We start from the raw sequence: 13,410 nt of genomic DNA on the forward strand, positions 1-13,410 counted from the left end.
CTTCCTCCGAACTCACTTACACATTATTTTGACATAATATTGTGACATCACATTGACATTGTGATATAACTGTGCCATTCTGTTTTCAAAAACCTATTATCATATGTTAGAAAATTCATGGGCTTTAGGTCTTCTAGCTCCTTCCTTGAAGTCTTATCCTCATTGTAAACTAGTAGCAATTGAAATCTAACATGTGATTGTAATATTACAAACTCGTAGTGACATCACTATTCCATGGGTGACCTCATTACCACCATAACAAAAACCTATTGCATCATCACATGCCATTGTGACATCACATTCACATTTGACATTTCAATCGGTTATGACTTCTTAGCACCTTTGAAAAAGCATATGGCCTTTGTGATATCAAAGTTCAGTTGTTTACCCATATAATCATTGTGGTCTAAAAATTGAGATCAGTTATACCATTATAATATTACAAAACCTTGGAGGAAGGATCACGTCTGACATCATTGACTGGTCCTCTCCTCATAACTTTGACATGATGCCCTTGTGATATACATAGGCCTTTTGTGATCTCATAATGTTTTTGACTTCATATTTCAGGTGTGACATGTGATATAAGAAATGATTATTGTGTCACATTTTGACATCACATACCTGGTAGGAGTTCACCACGTTTGGGCCAATGCATGACTTTGTATATCTCACAATCCCATTCTGAATTCATATTCTAAATGGGAGTTAATGAAAATTGAAGTCCAGCATGCCATTGTGACATCATATACCTATTGTGACCTCATAACTGTTATGGCATCACCAACTAATTATGACATCAAAATATTATTATGACTTGATATTGTGACCTCATATTGCCCTTGTAATATCACTGTTCCTTGGGTTCTGTAAACCTATTATGACATAACATTTTACAAAATTTGTGGCCTTTGAGATTATTAACTTTTGAACTCGTATACTTATGATGCATAAAGCACAAGAAAATCCAATGAGACACATTGAAGATAACTTTATTTACACTAGAAATGAGCATGCATTTACCTTGTTCTGGGCTGTGCACTCAGTGGCAAGCCAGCTCCAACCACCAAATCTCAGACCTCCAATGGGCAGCCCCGCACATAGTTAATTGGTCTGCAAACCACCAACCCCCAAATCTCCAAAGCCCCAAACTTCAATAGGTAATGCTTTTCCCTTACTCCCTCCTTCTTTATAGATCTTTACTTCATTTCCCTTTTTCCATTTCATCACTTCCTTCTTCTCATTAAGACTATCCACAGGCTTACAATTCTCTGGCCTGGTGGCCAATTGATATCCTTCCCCTCCTGCTCTCCCACAAATTCCTCCAAGGTCTTTCCCTTCCTACTGTCACACCACTTCCTTCCTTCCAGGTCTTGCCTTGATTTTCTCCAATTCCATTGCTCTGACCATTCAGCCTATATATAAGTTGAACCCCTCCATCACTCCAGTGCGTCTCCTGCCTAACAGTTTTCAACCATCACTTCACAAACTGCCCATTACCCAATCAATTCTTCACAGCTCGTCATGTGAGGACAACACACTACCCCCCTTCAGCAGCATGCCCTGTCCCCTTTGGTGGCATGCCCCATGCACTCCAGTGGGCCATGTCATGTGACCACATTGATTAGTGGGCCCTGCTGATTATTTGGGCCTCACTGCTTTACACATCCCCCACTGGTTTTCATGTCCATTCAAATCCTGATTCCTTCTTACCAAATCCTAAAAATTCCCTTCTCTCCTCCCAACGAACAGGCTTAAAATGTAAACAATAGAAAGCAAGTAAATTATAGAAACACACTAGTTAGCACTAATTAACACTTAGTAAGCCTTATCCTTAAGGAATCCTCTGAGTGTCTCTGAAGAGTCAATCTTGCAGCCTTCTCTGTATATTGGTTCACTGCCATTTTCACTTGAGACTGATGATCTAATATTGTTTTCCTACTAATTTAATAGCCAACAGTGAAATTAGCACCACCAAGTAAGGTCCTTGCTACTTCGGTTCCAGTTTAGGAGGATGATACATTTTTACCCACACCAGCTGTCCAGGCAAGAAAGAATGGGTAGAGTTTCTTTTTTAAACTCTACTTCTTAGTTTATTTCACTTACTTGAGGCCTAGCTTTTGAATTTATTTCTGAAGTGAGACTTGCTATAGAATAAACTACATTACTCCCCCCAAAGAAATTTTCCTTCCAACTGGATTTAATTTCTTATTTTATATTTGAACATTTTTATTGTCATCCTATTGGTTATTTATTTTTAAACAATTTTTATTATTATTATCTTTAAGTAGTTGTACAGAGAAGTTCCCATTCTACAAAACAGTACATGAATGCAAGGTGTCTGACAACATTGTCACCCATCCCTCGTAACCCTTCCCTTCTCATACTTTTTTGTAAAATTTGAGATAGGTGATTACATATATTTCACATATTTCACAGTACTGTGGAATTGTGATGCGTAAAGTCACAAACACATTTTAACCTTGACAAGGCAAGTTATTGTTATTATGGTCTAAAGTTTGTTAATTCTATGAGCTTTGACAATCCAAATTATTTTCCCCCCTCAGGTGATGTTTACATTTTTTCCTCTTGCTTAGTGTGGGCTATTCCCTCTTTCCCTCTTATTCCTCCCTTCCTTTAACTGTGTTTGGGTTGCTTAGATATTTTTCTATGTCCAGTGCAACTGCTGGGCCCCTTTGTTGTATGTTGTTCCATTTCCCACTTATTCTGTTCCTCCTCCTGGCTCCTTCCATTGTGTGCATATTTCTATCATCTACATGGTCAATAACATGGAGTCATTAATGGTGATACAACAAAATGAGTGGCTGTCCTTTGTTTCTCGAGTCCTGTTTACTCTGTCATAGCTTCTTGCATTTTGGCCTTAGCATCCATGTATCAGGTAGACCATGTGCCGTTTGTCTTTTTGTTCTTTGCTTACCTCACTCAAATAATTTGGTCTAGTTCCATCCATTTCCCTGCAAATGCCATCATTTTGTCCATTCTAATGGCTGCATATTATTCCATTGTATATAGGTCCCACATTTTTGGGATCCACTTTTCAGTAGTGTTTCATCTGGGTTGTTTCCAAATCTTGGCTATTGTGAACAGTGCTGCAATAATCATAGAGGTGTGTGTGTCTTTGTAAAGTAGTTCTCTTGTTCAGAGTAGATGTCTAGGAGTGGTATGGCCAGTTCATAGGAGAGGTCGATATTTAGCTTTCTGAGGTACCTCCAGAGTGCTTTCCAAAGTGGTTATATTAGTATACATTTCCACCAGTATTGCAGTATTGTTTCTCTTTCTTTACATCCCTTCCAGCATTTGTCATTGCCTGAATTTAGAATGTGGGCTCTTCTGACTGGGGTAAGGTGGTAACTCAGAGTTGTTTTTATTTTCATTTGCTTTACAGTCAGGGATGAAGAACATTTCTTCATGTGTTACTTTGCCGCTTTTATCTCTTCTTCTGAGAAGTCTCTCTTTAGCTCCCTTGACAATTTCAAGATTGGTTTGTTAGGTTTGTGAAAGGTTAGTTTCTTGAGTTCACCATATATAATAGATATTAGACCCTTGTCTGATATATTGCTGGTAAACATTTTCCCCAATTATTTGGCTTTCTTTCTAGTTAGTTGCTACTTTTTATCTGTGTAGAAACTTTTTATTTTAAGGTAGTTCCATTTATCGAGTCATTCTCCAATTTGTTGTGACCCTGGGCATCTGTTCTGGAAGTTCCTGCCTGTGCCTATAAGGTCATGTGTCTCTCACACTTGGTCTTGCAGTAGTTTCAGAGTTTCAAGCTTGATGTTAAGGTCTTTAATCCATTTTGAGTTGATGTTAGTACATGGTGAAAGACTAGGGTCCATTTTTAGTTTTCTGCATGTGGCCAGTTTTCCCAACACCGGTTGTTGAAGAGGTTATGCTTCTTCCACCGTATGTCTTTGGTTCCTTTGTCAAATATCAACTGGCTGTACATATGCAGCTATATTTCTGGGTCCTCTAACCTGTCTCATTGATTTTCAGGTCTCCTTTTGTGCCAGTACCAAGGTGTCTTTGTTATTATGGCTCTATAGTAGAGCTTGAAGTCCTCTATCATAATTCACCCTGTATTCTTTCTTTTGCCTAAAATTGTTTTGGTTATGCTATGTCCTTTGTTGTTCCATATGAACTTTTGGACTATTTTCTCTATTTCAGTAAAGTAGGTCATTGGAATTTTAATGGGAATTGCATTGAATGTGTTTATTAATTTTGGCAGATTAGCTATTTTCACCATATTAATTCTGCCTATCCAGGACCATGGGAAGTCTTTCCATTTCCTGGTATCCTGTAAGATTCCTTTCTTTAGGCTTTTATAGTTTTCATGAAATAGACCCTTTGAATCTTTGGTTAGGTTAATTCCTAGGTACTTTTTTTTGAAGTTATTGTGAATGGGGTTATTTCTTTGATTTCCGTTTCTGCTTGGACATTGTTGCTGTGTAGAAAGGTGACTGATTTTTGTGGGTTAATTTTGTATCCTGCTACTTTGCTAAAATTGGTTTATAAGCTGTATGAGTTTGGGGATGGAGCTTTAGGGATCGTGAATTTATAAAATAATGCCACCTGCAAAAAGAGGTAGTTGAACTTCTTCCTCTCCTACGTGGCTCGATCTTTTCCCTCTCACATGTGGATTTTTTTAATGTATTTTTCTTGCCTTATTGCTCTGGCTGAGAATTCCAGAACTATATTGAAGAGGAGTGGAGAGAGTAGGCATCCTTGCTTTGCTCCTGTTTTTAAGGGAATTGCTTATAGTTTTTCCCCATTAAGTATAATATTGGCCTTTGATCTGCCATGTAAGGCCTTTATTGTCTTATGAAATATTCCTTCTATTCCTATTTTTTTCCAGAGCTTTTAACATGAATGAATGTTAAAAATCCTTTCTGCATCAATGGGGATAATCATCTGGTTCTTGACCTTGGATCCGTTGGTGTGATGGATTACATTTATTGACTTACATGTTAAACCATCTCTGCATCTCTGCAATGAAGCCTACTTAGTCATAATGCATGATTTTTTCATATGTTTCTTTATTCTGTTGGCTACAATTTTATCGAGGAGCTTTGCATCTGTCTTAATCAAAGAGGATGGTGTGTAGTTCTTTTTTTGGGTGTCTTTGCCTTGCTTTGGGATGAATATGATATTGGCTTCACAGAATGAGTCTAAGATTACTCCCTCTGTTTCTATTTCTCTGATGATCTTGAGGAGTTTGGGTATTAGTTCCTCGTTAAAGGTCTTATAGAATTGTGTAGTGAATCCATTAGGTCCTGGGATTTTCCTGTTGGAAGATTTCTGATTACTTCTACTATCTCATTGTAGGTTATTGACATTTTATTGATTTATTTCTTATTGGTTCTGTTTGGGCAATTTGTATTTCTTTTTTTTTCAGGCAGGAAAAGAAGTTTCTTTACTGAATTGCCGCCCCCACCATGCATGGTGGAGAAGCATGGCTGAAAAGGAAGGGGGGCGACCCAGCTCTGGGCCAAGACTTATCCAGGCCAGGGACAGGAAGAGGTGTGGCTAGGTGGGGGAAAGGTGTGGCCACACTGGATGTGACCTCAGGGTCTTGGACCCTCCTAAGGTCAGATGGGAGGCATGTGACCAGTGGTGGCCCAGGATGTGACGTCCAGGTCTGCCAGTTACCTATGTAACAGATGCTGGGCAGAAATTTAGCCAAGAGGGAAGAAGGTGTCCCTGTTCAGACCTGATATTCCAGCCTTTTGATAATTATGAAAAAGGACGAACATTCTCTCTGGCTACTTCTTGTTTGCAAAGGCTGTCAACAGTAGGGGTAAAAGGCTGAGATGTGCTCCCCTCTGGGCAAAGGAAGCAGGCAACAGATGTCACTTGGTCATTGAGTCCTTAGATGAAATCTGGACTCTTGGATGAAGTGTGGAGAAGTCTCATTAGGCATTGAGTGACTGAAAAAAGTACTAGAGAGCAAATAAATGACAAGAGGAAGGACTTGGGGCTGAAAATGTTGGTAGAAATGCCCCTAGCTACTTCTGACATCTGGCGACTAGGTAGAGAAGACAAGTGACAAAGACAAGAATATAAATTCCTGTCCAATTGAAAGTTAGACAGCAATGAACATTAGATGGGCAGCCTTGTTACTTCTATTGATCTCCTGGCTCTGGTTTATTTTGAAAGGGCAGGCACAAAGTGGCTGATGTGCTATCATCTCCTCTTACTCCTCTCTATGTTCCCTTGTTCCCAGACCAGCCGAGTCTAGGTTCTCATTGCTGGAATAGTTCGTCCCAGTTGGTACTCAAGGAGGTTTGTACTTAAGGCCTGGACACTGTCCCGGAGCACTTCTGCTCAAGGCTAGAACACTACCACTTTGAGTTATAGTACCTCTTCCAGTGTTTGCAGGTTAGAGATAAGAGGCTCGAGCCATGCTTCCAGCCTGTCTTTGCAAGTTAGTTGGGTGATGGAGTCTGAGGGATTTTTTGCCCTTGGCTGGCTTTGAACTGCAATCTTTGCCACAAAATCCCTTTGTTATTTCCAATTAAAGCAACAAGGAGATCAAATAGAATATGTGGCGCTTACCTGATCCTTATCAAAAATTGACCAAATAATCTGCAATGACAAAACTCGTTAGACGTGAGAATCTTAGCACAGATATACCCAATATTTTAGAATCAGTAGTCAGTACCAAACTACACAACACAAAACAAAAAAGGCAAAAGTCAAATCTTAAAATTTTTGACAAAAATATTTAGATATCTCTGCTAACAAATCACATCAGATGGTTGGGCATCAGTTACCAGGGTCTGTGAAAAGAGCAACTTGTTAGCAAGGCACATTACAAATAGATGAATGGAGAAGTAAGCTTGGTGGAAGGATACAGGTTGGATGGGGCCAAACCCTTAACCCACCATGTGGCCAAGATGGCAAACTCAAGATGGCGAATTTCTGAAAAAATGGAAAGAAAATCGTAACAAAACATCAAGCCTAGTTTGGCTAGCCTTTGAGAGGGAATTAGAGGGGCTCCCCAGGACCCAGCCCTTGTAGCATTCTTCAGGGCACAATCCAAAAAGTTGTAGAAAAGAAAGGGAGGGATATGGAAAGTTGGACATGAATGGCAGAGAGCAAAGTGAGCCTGAAAGTAAACAGACTTCAACCATGTACCATTGCAGAGGCAAAAATTGTCTAAATCTGACAGCAGCATAAAAATATTAGGTGTCCCGTCTATCCAGGGAGTGCAGGAAGCATTTCAGAGGGGTTTCACTGCTCAGGCATGGCTCGCAGCACCCTAATATATGTGTAGGACAATCAGTCTGGTGAATGAAGGAAAGCTGACCAGGAAGAAGTGGCGTCCCGACTTCCCCCAGAACCCTCTAGAGAGAAATGTCCAAGCCCCCAAACCAAGCATCCTCGGATCCAGAGTGACAAGCCTTTCAGCTAAAGGCCAAAGGAGCTCTTTAACATGGCACCACATCTGAACAGAGATTGAGAAACAGAGAACCATAGAGACTAGTTTCACTCACCAGAGTACAGAAGTGGTGAGGTCGTGGATGTCAAAGCCAGCAATGGTATTGGTGAAAAGTCTCATATGGTGTCTCAAGGCAGTTTGGTTTGCAGAAAAAAGGGTGGTTAGGAAATTCTAACATTTCCAACTCAAAAACCCCATCCTAGACAGAGCACCATATGTAAGGTATGTTAAATAGGTAGGTTTCATTAGATAGCTTATGAAGAGAACACCACATGCTATTCAGGCAGGAAAAGAAGTTTATGTACTGAACTTCTGCCCCCACCATACATGGTGGAGAAGCATGGCTGAAAAGGAAAGGGGGAAATAAAAATTTGTATTTTTGTAAAAATTCATCTGTCTCTGCTAGGTTTTCCTTCCTTTGTGAGTAGAGTCTGGAATTATTTCTTTATGATTGTTTGGATGTCATGTATGTTTGTTGTAATTTTCCCTGTGGCATCTCTGATATTATTGATTTGGGGCTCCTCTCCTATTTTGTTGCTTTTGCCAGTGGTCCATCAGTTTTATTGATTTTTTTAAAAAAACAGCTTTTTGTTTTATTAATTTTACTTATAATTTTCTTAGTCTCTCATTGATTTCAGCTCTTATTTCGGTTATCTCTTTCTGTCTAGCAACTTTAGGTTCAATTTTTTCTTGTTTCTCTAGCAGTTTTATTTGCATCATAAGATTGGTTAATTGGTCTATGTTTTCTTGATGTGCACACGGAGAACAATAAATTTGCCCCTCAGGACTGCTTTTGCTGTGTCCCATAGGTTTCTTTGTGATGTATCTTCATTGTCATTGAATTGTAGGAACTTTTAAATTTCTTCTTTATTTTCTTCTGTGACCCATGTATTGTTCAATAGAGTGCTGTTTAATGTCCAAGTGTTTAAGATTTTTCTACTTTATGCCTTGTTATTGAGAACTACTTTGATTCCACTATGGTCAGATAGAATACAGGATATTATGTCAATCCTCTTGTATTTTCCTAAATTCCTTGTATGAACTAAGAAATTATCTATTTTAGAAAGAGTTAGGGGGTTGGAAAGAAAAAGACCCTGCTTGTGTGAATGCCTGTAATCCTAGCTACTCAGGAGGCTTAGATCTGTGTATTCAGGTTCAAAGCCAGCCCAGGCAGGAAAGTTTATGAGGCTTTTCTGGGGTTGTTCAGCACCACACCCTGACTCAAGTCGGGATGTTCACTACCTTTGCCATCATGGGCTGGACTGGACTTCTTATACAAGCCAGTTTGGAGAGGTGCTGAACCCCACTAAGGGTCCAGAGTCATTCGCTGCTCCTGTCGATGCCGCTGCTGCTGCCGCCAAAGCTGCTGCCGCAGCTGTTGCCACTGCCCCAGCTGCTGCCACTGCAGGATCAGCTGGGCCACTTATGCAAGGAAGGCACCACAGCATGAGTCAGGTGTTAACCACTGCTGCTGCCTCGGGCTAGGCTGGGCTGCTGATGCGGGCCAGTATGGAGAGGCACAAACTGCCACGGGTCTGGAGTTGTTCACTGCAGTTGTCCCCGCCCCAGCCACCACTGCCTCCCTGGGCTGGTCTGGGATGTTCCTGTGGCTAGTGCCAAGAGGCATTGTGCCCAGAGTCTGGGTGGTTTGCTGCCACTGCCAGCTGCCACTGCTGCTCCAGGTTAGGCTAGGATGTTTACACCAGCAGGACAGAGGTGCCATGCTGTGAGTCTAGGGTCGTTCGCCACTGCTGACAGCTACTGCTGCTCCCGACTGGGTTGGACTGATTGCACCAGCCAGGCAGAGGCGCTGTGCCAGGGAGGGTGAGGGGATTATTTGTGCTGGCTCTGCCTTCTGAGATTTCTATTTGTATTCTCTTGGTTGGCACTGGCTCTTGGGAGTCTTCTGGGAGCCTTTGGATGCTTGCAAGTGTGTGGTCCTCTGAAGATCCAGAGCCGGGCCACTTAAGCAGCCTGGTAAGAAGCCCTGCAATTTAAGCTGCTCAATGTGGAGCCCCTTCAACAACAAGGGGTTTGGGAAGGGTCTTCCCACTTTAATGTCTGTGTAAGTTTTTCCCTTTTCTTTTTTCACTTCCTGTAGCTCTCTGAGTAATCGCCCTTTTTCTGGTGGGTCACTTGGAGAAACAGAGCATTGAAATCTGTATTTGGTTAGAGAGAGCTGTGGTGTTTCCCTGCTTTTCTATCACCATCTTGACCCCTGCCACGCCTACTCCGGTGGAGTCTGCTTAGCATGGGAAACCTGCTTTCAGATCTGAGAATGGGGCTTCAAAGAGTCCTACCTCATGGAAAAGGCTGGCAAGCCCCTGGGAAAGATGTGTTGCTGTTTTTTTTTTCTTTGCTGTATAGGAGTGCCCATTAATCTTTTACTGTTCCTGCTTCTTGTTGTACTTACTCATGCTCAACCTTCCCTTATTCAAGGCTCTTTCTTAAATGTGTTGACGACTCCAACATCTGATGAGTGTCCTGAGAATATGACTAACTCACCAGAGTTAAGTGCTACCCTGAAAGCCCCTCTTATGGAGACTAGTAGACAAGTCGTAAGTAAATATTAAAATATTGGGGGTTTCATGACGTCACTTCAGCAGAAGGAATAGTTTATAAGAGATTTACAAGAAGCTGTAGGCACGGCTAGAGCAGAAAGAGTGTATGGCTACTGGAGAATTTCCTTTAATCTTAAAGCATATACAATAAACTCATATAGATATCCTGTAGATATGAAAGATGTAGAGGGATATTTAGACCAAAAGCTAAATAAGATTCCTAAAAGGTTGGTAGATGAAAGGTGGCAATGGCTTATCAGAGGAAAATGGTGGGATCCTCCATTATCTAGAGGACCCCAAAGACTTCTCCCAGATCCATAACCTTTTACAGGTGTGTATGATAAGGATGGCAATTGTTGGGAAAACTACTTAGGAGAAAGAACTTCCTATTACTTTCTTTCATTCACTGAGAGACTTGCTAGATCTAGGCCTCTTTGGTGCTTACTATTAAAGAAGGAACAAGAAAGATCTTAGTAGACAGTTAAGGCCTCTATAGAAAAGAGTAACGATTATGTGAAAGGGTTACAGAAAAATCACTATGAGCGTAAATTTGATATATGGCCAGATTTAACTAAGTATACTGAATATCATGATTTTTGGCCACAAATTGTGGACCCTCTAAAGAATGGCAAAGAAGCACAATTGCTTAGAAAAGATTTAAAACGCAAAAAGTACAAAACTAAACAAAAGTAATAATAAAGTACTAGAGTTCATGGCTTTCTCTTCAGCATCTTGCCCATATGCTCTGGTTAATGGTTAATAGGTGATAAACATCAAAACCAATTGTATTTCTTAAAAATAGAGGTAAAGCTGAAAACAAGTGCCTATCGTCATAACTCGTCATCCAAAAAACAAGATCAGGGGAACAGCTGGTGACCACCCAAGAACGAAGCCTTGCAGCAAGATTGTGTAACCTTTTGCCCTTTCTCATGGAGACTTTTGGTATAAAAGCTTGTTATCCTCTGCATTAAATCGCACTCACCATTCACTCCTCTTGTGTGTGAGTGGTCTGTTTGCCATCTCCCCACCTATTCCAGTTCCTCCACTAGGTGTCCTCTGTCATCCCAACAGAGCCCTCCCCTTCAGGTGGAGTTTTTCTTAGGCAACCTCTGGACGTTGGTTACCAAAGAATAGATACATAAAAGAATATGTTGTAAAGCCTGCAGATTGTAGTTAGACATTTCTGTTAATATAGCCTTTCCAAGTTTAGCAACCAAAGGGGGTGATCTACCCTAAAGTATTTCAAAGGGATTAAATCCTTTAACATAAGGGCTACATATAGCTTGAAGGAGAACAAAGTTCAGGAGGCTTACCTAGACATGGCCAATCTCTGTATTTAATTTAGTTAATGTTTCCTTTAAGTTCATATACATTCTTTCTAGTCCCCTGAACTCTCAGATCTATAAATGTATTATAACTTCCAATTTATTCCTAGGGTGTTAGTTAATAATTGAGAACTTGGGCCCTGAATGAAGGGGCATCTTTGGACCCCATAGGTGAAGGTAAGCCAAATCAAGAAATTATCACATGCCTCAGCTCAGCCTGAAAAAGTGTCCACAATTAGTAACAGATACCAATAACCATACTTTCTAGGCTTTACCTCGGTGAAGCCCACTTTCCCAAAATCATCATCTGAGGTTCCTCACATATGAATTGTTTCCCTACATTCCAGCTTTTCAGCATTTACCCGTTGGAAATTACCTAAACACATTACAAAGAATTGTCAAGCTGAGGCCCCACTAGTTTTCGAACAGTTATAGGCAGTGGCCTAGGGCAATTTACCAGGATGCAAATATCTACATGTAAACTGACAGAAAGCTTGAGCCTGTATGCATTTTTCACAAGTTCAGTGTCCACATTTGCACACTTATTACTTATTACTGTTTTTGCTTCTTCCTTTAATCTTAACGACGAGTAGCTCTAGAGAAAACACTGGTTTTAGAGTGGTCTCCCAAGCTACCTGATCAGCTCAGATGTTTCACTGTATCTTAGGGTCTCTAGTTTAACTCCTGTATAGTACTCTGAATGTTGGAGACTTCTTCTATGTTATTCTGCTCCTTTTCTCTCAAACTTGCTTTCATGATCTTACTCTCCTTCTCAATGTGCTCCTTAACCTGCAAGTAATTTGATAGGGTCACAAGAGAGTTCCTTTGACTGGCCAACTGCTGCTCCTTCTCACAGACCTTTTCTTGCTCTTCAACTCCTCCCTTAAGTTCACAAAGGTGCTATTGAGAGGTATTTTTTCCCACCTCCATCTGTTCCATTGGGACTCGATGCTTCTGCATTATATTTAAGGTGAAGATCTCAGCAGTCTTTTTGGCCGTTTACTCTAGTGTTTTCTCTTTTTGGTTTTCCACTTCAGTGTAATTTTGTGACAGATCTTTCAACTGTTTGTTTAGCTTTTCTGTTTTTCTTCCCAATGCTCTTTCCCTTTCCCGGCATTCTCTTTCAGAGCATGTGGCCCTTTAACTCTTTTTGAAGAGTAACAATCTCTTTCTTCAGCCTGATATTTTCCTGTTCATTTTTCTTGGCCTGATCATCTATGACACAGCACTTCCCCGTCTTCTCTGCTAACTACTCTTTCCTTCTTTCTCTGTTGCCTTGAATTTCTGGTGACACTCTTCAAAGCTTATAATCAACATGTACTTCACCCTAATACATTCTTGTATCAGGTCCAGCTCCTTTTTCATGGCTATGATTTCTTAATGCAGCATCAAGATCTTTCCTTGGCCTCACTTGTGGTTAGCAAGGATGGCAACATTGCTGTCCTGTGCTTCTGTTGGCCTCTGACCTGTAGTCCCTAATTTGCCTCATGCTCACCCAGGCTAATGTATTTGAATTTCATTTGATTCTGAGTGTTTTCTAGGTTCCTTTTGAGGATTTTCTTCTCATTTTTGACTCGAACAAGTTCCTAATTTATATTTTCAAATCTTTTCTTCATGTAAAATAATTCTGTTTTCTCCTGTGTGCTCTATGTTTTTTTTTTAACCTCTTGGTGGGTTTTGACTGGCACCTATAGGAGATTCAGTCTTTTATAAGCCTGTGTTTTGAGTTAGAAGTGGGTGATTTTTTTCCTTACCACATTTATTCTTAAGTTCAGAGGGCTGCTTTTTAAATTGAACACAGTTGGAATTTGGGGCCCCAAGCTCCTTTGCATGTTTCTCCAGAGATATGAACACATTTTCCAGGTGGTTAATGTGATTATTTACTTGTCATTTTCTGTCTTTCTCCTCCTTGGACATATCTTTTCCCAATGTCCATTTTACTTGCGATAAAAACACTGGTTTAATCCTAGAGGTTCCCTACTGCCATTTTCAAATGAAGTTTACTGTCCTTGCCAAAGGTTTCTTGATCCCTATACTGGTCATCCTACCAAAATTCAAACTCCCT

This window comes from Dipodomys merriami, unplaced genomic scaffold, assembly GCF_024711535.1.
Source record: "Dipodomys merriami isolate MVZ:Mamm:240054 unplaced genomic scaffold, mDipMer1.0.p SCAF_230, whole genome shotgun sequence".
Taxonomy (NCBI): domain Eukaryota; kingdom Metazoa; phylum Chordata; class Mammalia; order Rodentia; family Heteromyidae; genus Dipodomys; species Dipodomys merriami.